Source organism: Muntiacus reevesi, chromosome 19 (genome assembly GCF_963930625.1).
Source record: "Muntiacus reevesi chromosome 19, mMunRee1.1, whole genome shotgun sequence".
Classification (NCBI taxonomy): Eukaryota; Metazoa; Chordata; class Mammalia; order Artiodactyla; family Cervidae; genus Muntiacus; species Muntiacus reevesi.
In genome coordinates, this window is record NC_089267.1 from 17426985 (window position 1) to 17440010 (window position 13026).

Here is a 13026-nt window from a genome sequence, read left to right on the forward strand (position 1 = left end):
AAAAAAGTCTCCTGCATAATACTGCCTTAAATTTCTTCAATAGGAAACAGAGCCTTTAATTAACAAAGAAGAAAAGATTAAAAGGCTAGAGTGAACACATTAGTGTGTGTTCTCACATGCAAATGAAAAATGAAATCTCTTAATAGAGATAAATGACTAGAAATGTACTAGAAGCTGTGTACATGAAGAGTAAGAGTGAGTTCTCTGAAGGAGGAAAGGTTGTTAAAAGGTGACAATGAAGTGACTTCTCAGTTTTACCCTGCACTAAAATCTGTATTCCTATAAAAATATATATGAATCAAAATATATTATGATCATTCCTATATATTTTTATAGGAGTCAAAATATACTATGATCTAATTTGAAAGGCCTACAACACCACTGCTGAAACATAGTCTTTGCTGAACACTAATGAATGAGACTTGAACTAATGAATGAACTTGTCTGACTCTTTCAGATCCCATGGACTGTAGCCTACCAGGTTCCTCCATCCATGGGATTTTCCAGGAAAGAGTACTGGAGTGGGTTGCCATTTCCTTCTCCAGGGGATCTTCCCAACCCAGGGATCTAACCCAGGTCTCCCACATTGTAGACAAACTCTTTACCATATGAGCCACCAGAGAAGTCCTAAAAATCTGTATAAAATCCTGATTAGAAGCTTAAACTTGAGAGTGAGAATTTCACACAAATAATACCTAGATATAAGACCAAGGTCAGTCATTTTCTGAGCCTCAGTCTTCTCACTGTTAAAGTGAGGACATCAATATCTATTTTAAATGATTGTATGGGGATGAAAAGAGTTGGTACATGGAAAGAATCTGGCACAATGTCTGGCATACAATAAACAATTAATACATGCTTGTCATTAATATCAATTCACATACCTCTTGAGCACAGTGACTTGTTAGGAATAAATACATTTAAGTCTCATTCATTAGTGTTCAGCAACGACTATGTTTCAGCAGTGATACTGTAGACCTTTCAAATTAGATCATAGTATATTTTGATTCCTATAAAAATATAGTCCCTCAAAGTAAACCTGGACTTCCCTGATGATCTCAGATGGTAAAGAATCCACCTGACAATGCAGAAGACACAAGAGACATGGGTTAAATCCCTGGATTGGGAAGATCCTCTAGAGAAGGAAATGGCAAGCCATTACAGTAGGGGTCGCAAAGAGTAGGACACAGCTGAGCAACTAACACATAGAAAGTAAAGCTGCCTTATTCTTCTTAAAAATCTGTTTCAGTATCCCTGGGGAAGGAAATGGCAACCCACTCCACTATTCTTTCCTGGAAAATCTCATGGACAGAGGAGCGTGGTGAGCTACTGTCCATGGGGTTGCAAAGAATCAGACATGACTGAGCAACTAAGCAGGCACGCGGGGTAGCCCTAACCAGGGTCAATCCAGCTGCAATTAGAGCAACACAGAGGCATTCAGGGGAGACTTGACTTGAAAGATCCTTTCAGTATTTCAACTCCCTTTTAAGAGAAAAATCAAAATACCTTAAAGGCTTAAAGCATTTTGATGAATTTAGATTCTGGGCTTCTCAACTATCAGATTGGAAACTTAGGCCTCAAAGTTATTTCAAAGCATTATCAGTCTGTTAGCACACTAGTGCTGCCCTGGTGGCTCAGTGGCAAAGAATCCACTTGCAATGCAGGAAACCTGGGTGCGATCCCTGAGTTGAGAAGAGCCCTGGAGAAGGAAATGGCAACCCGCTCCAGTATTCCTGCCTGGGAAATCCCATGGAGAGAGAAGCCAAGTGGGCTACAGTCCATGGGGTCACAAAAGAGTTGGGCACAACTTAGGGACTCGACACCAACAACAAGTACACTAGGCACTATAAGTAGACAACAAATAAAGCAGTCAACATCCATTCATCACGGCCTGTGCCAGAAACTTACATGTATTCACACTCAAGCTTCCCAACAGCCTGATATGGTGGGTACTTTAAGGGAGACTTAGAAAAGTAACTTACCCAAGGTCACATGCCTAGCAGGTAATGCTATTGAGAGCAGTCTGATTAGAGATTAAATACTCTTAGCACTACCATTTGGGCTCAGAAATGTACAAGCTATATCTGGGAAACTGAGTCGCTACACAAGAGAAATTTTTACATGAGGTACTAAGGAACAACAGAAGACAGGATGCATTCTAAGAGGCAGAAAAACCAGGCACAATAAGTTTGATCAAGTACTAAAGTCTTAGTTTGCCAAATTTTCACACATTCTACATAGGTGTCATTCAATCTGCCCCAGCCTAGCTATCTGCAATCATGTCTGTGGCCTTTAACAAAGAAGACTTTGGCGAAAGCTGAACAGTCATTTTATAAAATCTAGTAAAATTTAGTACTGCTAAGGATACCTCTAATGGAGAGTAACACTAAAAGCAAGTGGATGAGGGCATTTTTCTTGGCTTCCCTTTCCCTTCCCTTCCCCCAACCCCGACCTACATATAAAAGCAGTATATTAAGTATAGCCAGGCTTCTTGGGAACTAGAAACTGGAAAATTCAGAGCATAGATCCTGGGACTTCCCTGGCAGTCCAGTGGTTGAGACTCTGTGCTTTCACTGCAGGGAGTGCAGGTTCAATCCCTGGTTGGCGAACTAGGATCCCACATGTGGCACAAAGCAGTCGAAAAATAATAATAAAAAGAGCATAGATCCTTTGTGCTGTCTCTCAGGAACTGCCTAGCTGCTAATTTTTTTTTTCCTGCCATGGCTGAGTACACTGATTTTGATGTCTATTTTAAAATTGAGCTTGAGCCTCAATTCTAACCCCAATTCTGACCCTTACAATCTACAAGACCATAGACAAACAGTTTAACCTCTTGAAGCTTCCATTCTTTTATTTATAAAGTGGAATAATAATTAGTACCTACTTCAAATGTAATGATATGTTACTCTGTAGACAGAAAAAGGATGTACTCATTGTACCAGCAAAGCAGGGTTGTCAAGATGAAATGATAAAGCATTTTAATGGGTATGAAAAAGCATCAAAATAGTCACTAAAGAAGTAATTTTTACAACTAATTGTTATTATTTGAAATTACACTTGGTATGTGCTCGCACTAGGGAAGTGATGACAAAGCACCATGATCTTTTCAGTGCTTATTGCAATTGTAAGTCTCAATATGGGTTATGTTCATAAGCATGGATATGAGGGTCAAAAGAGACAGAATGTGCTTAAAGTGACGTGTGCCCAGAGTGAGCTCTCAGTAAATGCTGTTATCATAACTTGCATACTAGCTTCCACTCTTACCGCCTGCAGCCTCATAACTTTGACTTGTAAAGCCATCTCTAACCCTTCCTCTACAAAACCTTTCAACTCAAGTCCACCATAACTGAACACAACATTCTATGTCTTTTAGTTCAAATTCTCAAGAAAAGAAAAAAAAGAGTGGATTGGACCCAAGCAATTGTAGGCTGAAATGGAGGTTGGTGGAGCCGAGTTGAATTATAATTATAGACATCCTAAGCCTCTTCCTTTTTTCCTTTCCTTTTCCTCAGGCTATAATTATAGTCTGAGAAGTCAGTTTTTGCTAGTTTCTGCTGTGGTTAGGAAGCAACCCTCAAATCTTGTTGTTTTCAAGAATGATGGTGTATCTCTGGCTAACATCACATCATAAACTGGCTGCAGAATGACTGTGGTTCTGTCCCACACATATTTCTAAGAGCCAAGCAGAAGGAACAGCCCCATCCATGATGAATAGTTCTTGTGAAAAAGGGAAAAGAACAGTGGTAGAACAATTGATAACAAGTAATGGTTCTCCTTAGATAATATATATCTACCACTCATGTTCACATTAGCCAAAGAAGAGCACAGGGGCAAGCCAGGGCTAAGAAAGCTAATCCTCCTACAGGAAAAGCTGTGAATAGTTGAGGAAAATAATACAATCTAGCAATATAGAGGATTGAGTCTTTTAAAATATTATCTATGAAAATCATGTGAAAACAGTAATATTTAAGTATAAAACTTACTAAGTAACATACATTTTGGGGAACTACCACTTTAAAATGTTACACCAAGTTCTCTCAAGCCACTGGACAATCTGAAGAAGTTTCTAGTCAGCATGATGGGATAGAAACTCATGTTTTTCACACATAAAGCAGTTAATATCAAAGTGTTTCAGAGATAAAAAAGCTATAAACATATGCATGATGTTAAATTTTAAAAGACTGTACATTTCTTTCCATACTTAATGCATACATAGCTCCTTAAGAGAGCCATTTTTAATTTTTTTAAAAAATGAAGAAATTTCATAAACTATTTCCTGCAGCATTAGCTTTAAGCACTTGAAGCTTATTAGGATTTTTGACTTCATTAAAATGTGAATTTAGGAGATTACTATGGTTAAATTAGTTTTAAATACTATGGGGAGCATCAATACTTAGGTGTCATAAAAATTTAGTAATCACATGTCATATACTTCCAGAACAGTCCAAGGATACTGTAGATGGTATTACTATATAATGAAACTATTCTTTTCCAAATTGACCATAATACAGTAAGCCAAAAACGCACCATTTAGGTATCTACAATTAGCAGCTAAAGGCATGATTGCATATTTCATGCTATATGAATAAACACGCTGACTGTAAATTTAAACTTTCAAGGAAGAGTTCAATCACTGTCTTCTCCATAGAAATCAAAGTTGTTCATTCCTCTCCCTACTCTGTCTGTCTCTCACTTGTACAGTCGGCTGCTCCTTGGGGCAAGGGGCCGTTATGGCTCTAGCTTCCAAGAGACCTACAGCAAATCCAGGGTAGGAGTCACACAAAGTAGTGACTAAAGTTTTACAGAGACAAATCAGTATTTTTATCCTACTTCAGTCAAGTATTTATTTGATAATGAAAGTAAAAGAAACTATCTCTCTGAGAAGTCATATTGCTTTATTTTCTACATATCTTTATTCTTAAAGCCAATGATATAAGATATAAAAAGATTATTTTATGCTAAAATTTTATGACAAGCATTAGCTTTTTTGAGTATTATGTATCTTACTTAAAGGCAAGGCAGTTTTATCTATTAGGCACTGTAACTACAGTGCTTAAGGCGTAAGTCTGTGTGAGTGTGTGTGTGCTCAGCTGCATCCAACTCTTTGTGACCCCATGCACTGTAGCTCACCAGGCTCCTTTGTCCATTGCATTCTCCAGGCAAGAAGGCTGGAATGGGCTGCCATTTCCTCCTCTAGGGGATCTTTCCAACCCAGGGATTGAACCCGCATCTCCTGAATCTCCCGCATTGCAAGCAGATTATTTTACCACTGAACCATTGGGGAAGCTCCAGGCCTAAGTTTACTTGACAAAAAACTTTTTTTTAAACTTTCTTACCCCAAACTTTCTTTTCTCAGCCCTTTCAAACACACAAACACACACACACAGCCAATTTTGAAAACAAAAAATCCAATTATCTAAAGCAAAAGCGTAATAATTATAATCAGGAATTTTTTCTTAAGGTCAGAATCATCTAATACATACTATGACCTTAAAAATGTCATTAGTATACAACAAAAGAAAGTTTAATTTTAATAAACGTAAATTTCTTGGTAAATCTTCCAAGCATAAAATACTGCAAAATGTAATCTAAGTCACCTAATGAATCAACTACTAAATAGGTTGACAGCTACATTCAAGTTAAAAGCCAGAGAACATCTCCCCAAACCTATGGCTTTGCTTTTGGATAGCTCATCTAAACTCTCTCTCCTATCAGAAATAAAACAGCTGAACCCATCCTCTATTTCTAGTTTGTGACTGTGAAGCCATGACTTCTGCACTAACAAGTCTAGTCTTCAGTTCTCTGTAGCATGGTGAGTAAGGGGTAGCATGGAAATGACAGTAGAGAAGTGGGATTGCTAGATCAAATAAAAGGTCTATTTTTTAATATTTTGAGCAACTCCCCTAATAGTTGGACGCATCTACAGTCCCACCAACAGTGCATTCTAATTTTAATATACAGTATGTTTAGAAGATAAATGAGTTCCGAGGATGTACTATACAACATGACTATAGCTTTAAAAAACATATAGTTATGTTAAATATGACCTCTTCCCATTATCATTTAACAATTTGTATTCAACTTTATTAATTTTTCCTTTATCATCTGATTTGTATACATTACTTTCCCCCTGAATTCCCCCCCTAATTTGCCTCATATCTAATATCCTTTCTATGATAGAAGAGAAAAACAAGGTAACTTTGTTTTTCTTAAAATCCCATCTTTTCTAACCATCAAATGTTATGTCTGGTGTCTCTAGCACAGTGTGATAAATTTGTTTTTGGTGCTTTGAATATTAAAGACATTAGTTCCTTTTCATGAAATGACATCTTAATAAAACCATTTTCTTTCAAACTTGCAACATATTATTTCCTTCCTGGGAGTGACTGCCCATCATCTTTAAAGTAACCATATTATTCAAATATTGTTTACTTTGGTAAATTCAATGTCTTTAAATTAAACTCTGTTTTTTGTTTTATACACTGGAAAGTGATTCCTGTGCTTTCATTAAACAAGGATAGATGGGCATTTCAATATACAGTAGTGGATTTCTAAAGTCTATGTTTTATACAAAAAAAGTTAAATTTCCTTTGAAAACTGAGACTAGGAGTAGTTAACTTTTCCTAAGAAAAATTAATACTTTATTACCAGCTTAGACTTTGAAGATCACTGTGTATCTTATATGGTTTCCCTTAGCTCTTGTATGGTTTCCCTTAGCACACAAGCTCAAAATGTTAGTTTTCCTATAAAAGTTATAAATATTTTTATTAAAAATTTATGAATGTTGAAAATATAATTGTATGAACATTGACCATAATGTTGAAGAGCCTTCTAATACATACAAAGTACCACAGAAAGTTGAGCTGCAAAGAAGTTTCCTGACTTGTATCCCAGAGAAACGACACCCCATAAGTAAAATGTCCATCTCCTGAACCTGGTGATGTGAATGTTTGCCCTTCCATGTCTTTTCTCCCAGAACAATAAGAATAATGCTATTCTCCATCTACAAAGAAAATGCAGCACATAACTTGGTGTTTCCTAACTGGTGATAGGCCTTTTCATTTGCACATTCCTCAGCTGTCTAATGTGGTAGCCATTATACAACTGTGGCTTTTGAACACTTTCAATCAGGTTAGTCTAAGTCAAAATATGCTGTCAGTGTTAAACACACACTGATTTCAAAAATCAGCATGAATAACAGATTCAAAGGATACTGATTACAAGTTAAAATGTTAATGTTGGATATATTAGGTTAGATAATTATTAAAAATTAATTTCACTTGGGTTCTTTTTAAACTTTTTTTAATGTGACTACTAGAAAATTTAAGATTATGTTTGTGGCTTACACTGTATCTCTATTGAACAGTACTGGCCTGGTCTCTCTCCCCTGGATCCTAAATGGTACATAATTATAGGTATAAAGAATGTGACTAAAAGTTAGGGGTATCACATTTTACAATGACAGAAAATAAAATGAACAGGCCAACAAAAGGACTAAATATATGATGTCTAAATCTATAACTGGCTGCTGACTAGACATACCATGGTGATTATTTCCCAATATATACAAATATCGAATCACGACACTGTATACCTGAAACTAATATAATGTTATATGCCACCTACGACTTAATTTAAAAATCTATAACTAAAAGAATTAATCGTTTATACTTCTAAGAAATCTGAGAAGTACCAATCAGTAAGAAGAGCAGCAAGAAGTCAGTCCTGCCAACTCAGATCCTATTGGTCTGATCATTTGGGAGAATCCTGGTACCTGCAGTGCCTGAACGCTCACATGCTTATACCAATACATGTAAAGGATGATGATGATAATAACTGTCATTTACTGAACACTTGATTTATGTCAGTTGCATAAATAAATATTTCTTGTGTAATCTTTATACTAATCCTAAAGGTATATTAGAGGGTAAACTAACTGATGAAACAAATATCCTCCAAGTGTCAGCGACTTACCAAAATAAATGTTATTTCTTGCTTACATCTCATGGGGTGGCAAAGGAGTCTCAGCAGGCTCTGTTCCAAGCTTCTTCTGTCTTAAAGTTCTTGTTTCTCTTTGGTCTCTAGGGTCCTTTCCAATCAGCGGATGAAGAAAATGTACGAAGAGCATACTTGGGGGATTGTTATAGGTCAAGCAGGAAGTGGTGCATTTTATTTCCAACCAGCATTCCATTGCAAGAATTCAGGCCTGGACACATCAGCCTGCAAGAGAGGCTGAAAGTATTTACTGTGCTCAAGAATAAAAGTAAAACATTAGCAGTCCCTGCAGCAGGTACATGTTATTATCTCTGTTTTACAGATGAGGAAACTCAGTCTCAGAAAGATTCAAATAAATTCCATAAAGTCACAGATCTAGGAAAAATTCAACCACAGGTCTGTAGGACTGCAAAGCCCATGCTCTTTCTAGGTAACACTGCAGAACTCACTAGGAACAGTCACCATCTCAGTATACTTACTTCAGTGGGAGGATTAAGCAAATGGTCAGGAGCTGACAGAGGACTGAACTGTCTATCCTCTCTTACCATTACAAGAGGGCAAGGTTGAGAAAATCTGTTTAGACAGTCAAGATTTCACTTTGCATCACTAAAGAATACATCTATATGACAAGAATCCTCAACAAACAAAAAACATAGAACCAATGAGGTGGATTATTTTATTAACAAAATACCATAGCCAAATACATAAATACCTGTGATATTCCATAATGACTATAGTCTGACAGGATGAGTATGAGAAGATCAAAGAATATTTGTATTTTGAAGGCTAGAATAATCTCCTATTTATCCTGAATCCAAAACCACTCAGAACACCTGAATAATCAGATTTATTTTGCAGTGCTATTGAATAATGATTCTTGCTTGCATTTGTGAGCCTAAGCCACCCCCCAGATTTTGAAGTTTCCTCTGAATTATCAAAGAGAGATTTTATTATATTGCACGCATGCTAAGTCACTTCAGTCATGTCCGACTCTTCGATACTCTTTGAACTGTAGTCTATCAGGCTCCTCTGTCCATGGGATTCTCCAGGCAAGAATATTGGAGTAGGTTGCCATGCCCTCCTCCAGGGTATTTTCCCAACCCAGGGATAGAACCCATGTCTCCTGTGTCTCCTGCATTGTAGGCAGATTCTTTACCACTGAGCCACCAGGGAAGCCCTTTGTTATATTAATCTTATCATTATTATAAAATAATTCATTGGAGGTTGATAATTCATGTAGACTACTAGTAGTAAATCATCCACATTGTTCAAATATTCAGAAACGTTCCATTCCTTCCTATTTCTGAACGAACAAAAACTGACTGCATTTAGGGGAAAGACTGAACATGAAGTGATTAAGAGGAAAGGGGATTATTTTCTTCATAGGCAGATGACTAGTGAGCTGGCTATGAAGTGCAGATAAAATTGCAAGGTATATACAGATATCAGTACAACAATTTGGCTATAAATGAGATAGAAATCAAAACACATCAAATGATTACAGACAAAAATGTTAGAACTACAAAAGAAACCATGAGGTTCAAAGATTTGAAACTGAAGTTTATAGGAAAGATCATATTGGGATCTAAATTACTCATACAAATGATCAAATTTGTTTTAGTGGCCATTGAACTATGCAACTGGTTTGGATGGGAAAGTCTAGAAGCAAACAGAAAAAAAGTTATCTAAAAGGATATCTAAGTTATCTAAAAGGATGGCAACTGTGATAGTGAAAAAAAGAGCCAATGATGTTAGTCATTTGCTCTTTCATTTCTCTATTTCTGTATTCATCACGTCTTAGGATCACTTCTATATCATGTCAGTCAGTACTCCTGACTGTACTAAATCTTACAGACATGTGTCTAAGATAATATAATTTGTTTTCTTTTTCAGTTTGTTTGTCATTCTCAGAAGGTTACTTATCTAACCTTCACCCTCCTTGGGACAATCTTTCACTGGTCTCACAACACACAATATTTTCTAAGCTTAATGTGATTTTACCATGTTTCTACAAGTCTGGAGCAAAAAAAGAAAAAAGATTACATGTCTTAACTCTGTACTTATGCGGACATGACTTGAGTTAAAACTTTTTCTCTTTCTGGGTGAATGGCATTTTCAGATAAGCAATTTCCCCCTGTGCTTTGTTTAGTACCATGTAAGTTTTATTCCATGAGAGTTTTATTCTATTCCCTACTACCTTACTCAAAGGTTATCCTCAAAGCCAAAGCTGTCTCAGCTCGAAAAGTGATGCAGGACTATACATGACCACTGGAAGTTGTGTATTTAATATTATGTGTCAAGCAGCATGCAGCACACTTTCAGATATCCCATCATCATCCTGTGACTCCAGTCATCTGATCTGTCAACTGGAACCTTATCCTCTCTTTGAAAAAGGCTCTCATGAGAAATTCCAAAGCTGTACAAGTCTTCTCTGAATTCTCCTCTATTATTATCATCAGTCAAAAGTTTTAGTTTTAGGATAACATAAAACTAAGCCAACCTACTAATGCATTAAAAAAGGCAAGGGAGATCTTATGATAAGGACACAGGAATATTTTATAGAGCTCCAGGGTGTGAATGAAGCCAGGTCTGAGAAAAATTCTATAAACATAAATCAGAACTTCATTTGGATTCTTAATCTCATCTCTGTTCCTCTCTGAATGCTTTATTCCTCTCTCTTTTCTTTCTTTTTCTCTATCCACTGACACATTGACATGAAAAATGACAAATTTGTCTCTCTCAAGTACATATATGTCGTGGTTCACCATCTGAGTGGCTGAATTTTTAAAATTTTATGTAAATATAGATTTCTATGAATAAAAAAGAAAACGTCTAACCAGCCCAGCGTGAAACAAGTGCCTATTCTGGGTCTAATCAAATACAAAGTCAAGAGGTGTGCTCTTCAAGATGTTTGCTAGAGGCTCAGCATTGACTCTAGAGAACTAGGTCACTGTGAGCTTAACTTGCCTATTCTGGGTCTAATCAAGTTGTACAAAGTACAAAGTCAAGAGATCTGTTTTTCAGGATGGTTGCTAGAGGCTCAGCATTGACTCTAAAGGAGAACTAAGTCATTGTTAGCTGAACTAATATACATACTCTATCATTCTCATTCATTTTCCCAGGTCTGACTGAAAATCTTTATCAGCTTTGGTTTATCCTTCTCTTTTATTTACTATATAGTTCTTTTGCCATGAACTATTCCATTCTTCTTTTAAAATTACTCCTTTATCTATCCCAACTCCATTCCTATTGACTTTATCATTTTCCAAAATGACAGTTCAATAAAAGGATATTTATTGTCAATTTGGGGCTTCCCTGATAGCTCAGTTGGTAAAGAATCTGCCGACAATGCAGAAGACCCCGGTTCAATTCTTGGGTAGGGAAGATCTCCTGGAGAAGGGATATGCTACCCACTCCAATATTCTTAGGCTTCCCTTGTAGCTCAGTTGGTAAAGAATCCGTCTGCAATCCAGGAGACTTGGGTTCAATCCCTGGGGGAAAATTCCCTGGAGAAGGGAAAGGCCACACACTCCAGTATTTTGACCTGAAATATTCCATGGACTGTGCTGTAAAATGTGTACTTTTTACTAAAAACTTTTTTCCCCTCATTTTATAGACTACTGATATTTCTGCTCTACTCGCTTGTGTTATGGACCGAATTGTGTCCCCTCACCACCCAAATTCATAGGTTGAATATGACCAACTCCCAATATTATTGTATTTAGAGATACAGTCTTTAAAGAGGAGACTGAGGTTAAATGAGGTTAGAGTTCTAATCCAATACTTGCTCAGATGCGTCAGACTCTTTGTGACCCCATAGACTGTAGCCCGTCAGGCTTCTCTGTCCGTTAAATTCTCCAGGCAAGAATACTGGAGTGGGTTGCCATTCCCTTTTCCAGGGGATTTCAGAACTGGCATTCTTATAAAAAGAGAAATATCAGGGATCCTTGTGCACATAAGAAAGGTCATGTGAGGTCACAGTGAGAAAGTTGTCTGCAAACCAAGGAGACACCAAGCCGTCATGTTGGATTTCTTAGCCTCCAGAGAAATTTCTAAGCCACCCGCTCCATGGGATTTTATTATGACAGTTATGAATGATCCAAGGTTTACCTCTGTGAAATTATTCATTTTTCTTTCATTTTTTTCTGGTAAGAGCTCACTAAACATTAAGACTGTTAGCTTTTTATACAAATATTTTTCCCAATTTACCCCTCACTTTTTTATTTTGTTTCACATATTGACATTATTTTAATGTAATCAAATTTTTCAGACCTTTCCTTATGGTTGCTGCATTTGAAATCATGCCTAGAAAGTCCTTCTCATTTCTATATTTATATTTACCCATTCTCTCTTCTAGTTTTTGTCTCATCTGAATTTTATTTTTAGTGCATGTTAAGATACAGATCAATACTTCTTTCACATAGCCAACCAATTATCCCTATACCACTTACTCATTTTCCCAGTTATTTGAAACTTACTTTTAGCATACCCTAAGTATTTATATGCACTTAAAACTCCTATTGCTTTTTACCTATGATGTACATTCATTCAGTGGTTCACCTTCAAGGTTATATTTTTCCACATTTATCATTAAATGAAAAGAATTCTCCGCAAGATTCACGAAACATTATTTTTGGTGACAAATTATTTTTAAAAATATAGTGGAAAGGTTTTTAAAATTAAAATACTAACATATAATTGCTTCTATCTAACAATAAACATCGAAATAAATATACACAAAACTATCCATGAACCAATGAAGGGGCTGCGGGTACTGTCTGATTTAGTTGAATCATCTTATTCATCAAAAATAAAAGAATAATGATAGAGAAGAAACTACCTGAGGATTGTCGGTTGGCTTTTTCAGGCTCCTTTCAAGAGAATAGTTGTCCTTTCTTTAAAAAAAAAAAAAGTTATTAAAAAAAATCTTTTTCCTCTGGGACAGGAGGGCTATTTTTATACATCATTACTTATTGTTGGAAGAAAATCTACTTAATGTGGGTCACTGGGTTAAAGATTGTGATATTTTTT

General features: G+C 36.3%; 1 long non-coding RNA gene across 1 annotated transcript in view; it reads right to left on the reverse strand.

Annotated features, from left to right (window-relative positions):
- The window catches only part of LOC136150857 (uncharacterized), a 150916-nt gene extending 137949 nt beyond the window's left edge, over positions 1–12967 (reverse strand). The window contains exons 1-2 of the long non-coding RNA XR_010659946.1: positions 12836–12967; positions 7975–8220 (exon numbers count right to left, since the gene is read on the reverse strand). This is a non-coding gene — a long non-coding RNA (uncharacterized lncRNA). The remainder of the gene's footprint in view (positions 1–7974; positions 8221–12835) is intronic.
- Between the last annotated feature and the right edge of the window lie 59 nt (positions 12968–13026).